Consider the following 6000-nt stretch of genomic DNA (forward strand, 5'->3'; position numbering starts at 1 on the left):
GAAAACCATCTGAATCTAAGATCCAACATCATATGGAATTCAGAAATATTAAAAATTTCTCACTAAGAACAAGTTTGCAAAATAAAATTTTATTTTCTAACTTATTATTCAGTAGAGTTCTACAAATTCTATGTGTAGCAACAAGGCCAACCAAAGAAAGTAAAGGAACAAGCATTTAATAATAATAAGTTAAGGTATCTATGTTTTGGGTATAAAATTATCAGAATATTCTAGACTTGGGCTGTGCCACTGTGGACAATTGCCAAAAGAGGCAAGCCTTCATTACAGTGTGTAATTCCTACATGGATAGATCTGGTGTGGGAATCTTATTTAGGAATTTTTACTGGCAAAGCCACTTTGTTATCAACCATCTGCGGAGAAATAAAACTACTACTAAAAGCGTAAGTAGTTATGTGTAGAACAGTAGTGCTCCCACTACTAAAATCACAAGTAGTGACGTGTAAATAGTGAACCCGCTATTAAGGCCACAGGTACTTATGTATAAAACAGTAGTGATCCCACTACTAAGACCATAGGTAGTTATGTGTAGACCAGTAGTGACTGCATTTATGTAAAAACATTGTGAATTGCATTATTAGTAATAAGAAAAATAGAAACAAATGATGTACCCAACAGTGAGGAAATGGCTGATACTATTGAACCATGAGAAATGACAGATACTAGGTTAATTGAAATGATGCAGATTGAAAAAAACAGAACTAAAAGAACAACATACACGCTCATCTGGTTGTAAAGACAACCAGAATAGCAACAAAACCTCATTAGATAAAAAGAAAAGGAGTTCAGCCAAAAGATGATGGAACCAAGAGGATTACTTTGTGACTAACTTTGTTAAAGTTAATATATACATTTGGGAGAGGGGGGAGGGAGGGATGTCATGGTTTGTTGATCCGTGTAATCATTGCTTTCACCCTCTTGAAATAATTTTGCAAAACTTTATATATACTACATTATTTAGTGTGCAGCTTGGACAGAGCGTACCTCTTCGCAGAAGAATGTAAACTCTTTGAGGGTGAAAACCATCACCCAGCCCAGTGCCTTACACAGAGTAGGAACTTTTAAAAATGTTTGTTGAACTGAATAAACATAAGTTTATGGTTTCATGTACAATATAAGTAACATAAGTTTATGGTTTCATGTACAATAATTCATATTCAACTTTTCATCTTGTTTGTTGGGTTTCTTTTTCTTCTGTTGTTTGTATATTTCAATACTTGTAATTATCAATGGAAATTAAAACAAAATATGATTTAAGAAAAAAATTAAAATAAGATCCTATAACAGGCTTGGTGTATAATTTTAATACCTTAGATGATTATACAGTTTTATAATTAAATGTCTGCCTTGATGGCATGTTGTTGGCCAAATGTATGATTTATGTTGAGTTCTTGGTCAGGACTGCAACCCTCAATTATAAAACTCTTTTGATGAGAAAATATAGCCTTACTTTTAAAATGATACATTTTTTGCCTATCTGGTTTATAACATGGTTTCCAAGAATGCCCTGTGGCTTTTAGATTGGCTTGTGTGTACATATTGACACTTGGAAAAACACTACAGAACCTGTCACCACTCACTTCACAGAGCCACTCACATGACTACATAGCACAGTAGGAAGTTCCAGGTTCTGCCTCTGGCAGGAGTGTCTTTTATTCTAAAAGACAATGGAGATTAATTGCATAGTGGGTTTTCATCCAGGATGATCTCTTTACCTGACTCAAATGTGCTTCTAAACAGATGGTAACACTCATAGTCCTTTCTCCCTCATATGCTCACAGTTCTCCAGAGAAAGAACTAACTTTTTTTTACCTACACAGGTAGAACCCCATTTTAATTAATATTATAACATTTTTATTATATCATATGTAATTATGTTATATTTTTATTACCTACTATAATATATTAACAGTATTATAACAGTTTCCTGTAAAATGAAAGTTTTATTTCTCCGCGGATGGTTGATAACAAAATGGTTTTGCCAGTAAAAATTCCTAAATAAGATTCCCACACCAGACCTGTCCATGTAGGAATTACACACTATAATGAAGGCTCGCCTCTTCTGGCAATTGACCATAGTGGCACAGCCCAACTCTAAAATATTTTGATAATTTTACACCCAAAATGTGTTGTCATGTTTCCAGTTTTGTTCTGTGCCTATGTCCTGCTACTGCTGGAAGAAAAGGGTGGGTATAGGAGAGGACTGAAAAGGGTCCTAAAGGGAGCTGTCTCTAGTATTGGTGGTTGCCAATGAAGAAGAGAGATTAACAAAGAGGTTTAAAGGAATAAAGATAAAATTCTGGTCCAGGTTCTGAACCAGAGTCTCTAAGCATGTGAAGGGTGATCTGTACATTGTGGACAGCACGGATGACGAAAGAGCGAATGGTGAAAGGGAAACAAGTCTGATAAAGGCAAGAGAGGATGCACAAAAGTATATGACTGACAAAATCAACTAGTTGATAACTCTTGAGTGAGGTCCGCTAGAAAACAAACCAAGTAATTGACCCCATTAACAGTTACTCTTTCTTATGATCCCAGGTATGAGCCCTCATTAAAATGAAACTCAAATATAATAAAACAATCTTGATGTCCCATCCAATTCCTTAAAATAGAATTCTAAGTATATGTTTTGGGCATTTAGGTGGCACAGTCGATAGAGCACTGGGCCTGGAGTTAGGAAGACTCCTCCTCCTGAGTTCAAATCCAAACTCAGACACTTACTAGCTTCGTGATCCTGGGCAAGTCACGTAATTCTGTTTGCCTCAGTTCCTCATTCTATCAAACGAACTAGAGAAGGAAATGGCAAACCACTCCTGTATGTTTGCCAAAAAAACCCCAAATGGAGTCGCAAAGAGTCAGACCCGACTGAAAAAAGTGACTCAACAATAACAAAAGCATACATCTTGGCTAAAATTTCAAGGGTCTTGATTTCATAAGCAAAAAAAAAATCTCTTCACAGTTGCCGTATCTCAGTAAATGTTCTATTCACCAAACAATTTACTCATTATCTAATTAAAGAATAACTTTTATGTCAAATACAGTTATCACATCTGACATAAATCAAATACCTTAACAGTGAAGAGGCCAGGTTACTTGAACAGAGAAAAGCAATATTTCAGCAATAAACATCATTAGTCTGAGTTTCAGGTTTCTTTTTTTTAATCTATATATATACGATGACCCATGTGTTTTCTAAAAATCATATAAAATGTTTTAGCTAAAGATTTTAAAGCCAAATTCATTCAGTTAAACAACTGTTTCAAGGAGAATGATTTAGAAAGAAAAGATGTTTTCTTCAGGCAGCAAAAAGCTTTTCAAATGACCTTTATAATACCTTATAGTAACTTATCTGTTACTATAGACAACACTGAACCTTCTGAAAAGGTGTCCTCTGAAAAAGCCTTAAAAAGGTAAGAAATAACCTGATCTGGGTGAGGGGAAGAAAAGAATGTCACTGACAATGGTTGGCCAGACACAAGAGATTAGTGATGTTTCCATAACAAACTCTCAGAAGTGAAACAAACAGAAGAGTCACTCCACATTTGCACGTTATTGGGAATGTTCTGCTTGCTTCCAGAACTGGCAGGTCAACACCTGTTGATGTTTTCCTCACCAAACACATGATGCTACTTGGTGTGAATGGTTTGAAACTGGATTTATCAAGACCAAGCAGGGATTGCCATAAGACTGCCACTTCCAATATGTGTGGGTGTGTGTGTGTGTGTGTGAGTGTGAGTGAGAGAGAGAGAGAGAGAGAGAGAGAGAGAGAGAAGACAGACAGAAAGACACAGTCTCAAGATTCTTTCACACAACCACTACCACAAAAGAGTGTCTGTCAGAAACTTCTTTACAAAAACTAACATACAAAACAGACTGATGGTGAGAAGAGCACAGCACTTAGAAATCACAGGAAGCCTGGGATCCAGTCCTGGTTCTGACATTTGATCAGCTGTATGAGCTAATTTAAGTCACTACATTTCTCTGGACCTCAGTTTCCTTATACATCAACTGAGGGAGTTGAATTTCGGGGTGTCTTGTCGGCTCCAGACTCAGAAATCTGATCAAAATTTTCCACTTTTAAACTACAGCCCATAGACAGATGCACTGCCCAGCATCCACATAAACTACTATACCCTCTCCAGATGGGAACACAGCAAGATTTGAGTTTGGGGAACTATAATTTGCAAAATCATTAATTTGAAGGTAAATGCAAAGATTTGCTCCATCTCCTGACACTGGCCTGTGAGTTCTGAAAAGCTGATTGTTCAGATACAGACAGACTTGGTTCCAAAATAGCCTGGAGCTCAAATGAGAAGAGGTTATATTATCGTTCATCTTTGTACTAATTTAGTAGAATGCATCAGCCTTGTTTAAGCAATTTAAGCACTGTCGTTGATAAATTCATTAATAGGGACAATTTACTGATACATGTTGTTAATGCAATGGGATTATAGGACAAGGTCACCCTGCTTTGAAATGTCAATACATTTATGCGGAAAGTAATCACTGGAACTATGCTTTTAAAATGTGTTTTTGCTTATGAAACCAAGGCAGCTGGCTCTGGCCAACTGACTGGGCTTTTAACTATGAGACAGGATAGCAGAGAAAGGCAGAGTGCTCTATCACTTCTGCGTGAAACAAAAGTGTACCTGAGGATATCGAACAGCCAACAGCCAACATTATCAACTTCTTACAGTTGATAGTAGCTTCAAGACAACATTTAAAAAAACTGCACTTTTATGGTTACAACATGTCTATGTGTTAAGTGGCCAATAAACCAGAATCATGACTCATTTTCCATGAGCAGCACTGATAAATGTGTTAGTGAAAACATCACAATCCTACTGTTATCTCAATTAATTTTATTTTCTGCCTTAAAAATACTCTCAAGCAAAAGTCATCATCATCATTCTTTGAATATAAACTTTTCCAGTGAGATCATAGACATGCTCTTATTTGCCTTTAGGAATAGTATAATAATAATATACATTAATAATTATTAATATAGTATTTATTAATAGTAATTATTAGTATAGTATAGGAAACTCCAGGATGAGAAAAGTCCTCCCACCAAAATAGGTTTGGTTTTTCTTTGGCCCAGAGCACAGAGAAGTTTAGTATTAGCCAATATGTGCCAGAGGAGAGACTTGAACCCAGATCTTCCTGACTCAGAGACTGGCTGTCTGTCCCCTCACTACACCATCTTGCCTCTATAGACTGACAGCCTTTTCAGAGTGTTCTTATTAATAAAACATATGGGTTTCTTTAAACTATTCCTATGAGAGAGGTACTGACTGACAGACAGAAAGGAATGGTTTGTGGCTAATGAAAACAAAGTATAATACAATAGTATATGAAACATGAGTTTATAAATACAAACACATTCCTTACCTGATTCTTTTCTTAGGCTAGTGTGAATCAATTTGCATTATATGAATATATACTAGTTACACCGTAAAGGACAACTTTTGAAAATCAACTGGGGGGAGGGAACTGGGCGGGGTGCAGGAAATCTGTATAGCAAGTTTCTCTCATTTCTAAGACATGTAAAAAATTGATTCAAATTTTTAAGGGTAAGAGTCATTTCCCAATTGATAAATGGTCAAAGGATATGAACAGGAAGTTTTCAAATGAAGGAATACAAGCTATCAAAAGCCTTATTGAAAAAATGCTCTAAATCAGTAATAATTAGAGAAATGCAAATTAAAACAATTCTGAGGATCTCCATCATAACAATTAGATTGGCAAAGTTTTTTTTTTAAAGGGACAATGACAAATGCTGGAGGGGTAGTGGCAAAAGAGGTTCATTAAAGCACTGTTCCTGGAACTGTGAATTGTTTCAGCCATTCTGGAAAGCAATTGGGAATTATGCCCTCAAATTATTAAACAATGGCTCTTTGACCCAGCAGTACCAATACTAGATCTATACCCCAGAGATCAAAGAAAGAAGAAAAGGACCCATATGTACAAAACTACTTATAG

Source organism: Trichosurus vulpecula, chromosome 1 (genome assembly GCF_011100635.1).
Source record: "Trichosurus vulpecula isolate mTriVul1 chromosome 1, mTriVul1.pri, whole genome shotgun sequence".
In the NCBI taxonomy this organism is placed as follows: domain Eukaryota; kingdom Metazoa; phylum Chordata; class Mammalia; order Diprotodontia; family Phalangeridae; genus Trichosurus; species Trichosurus vulpecula.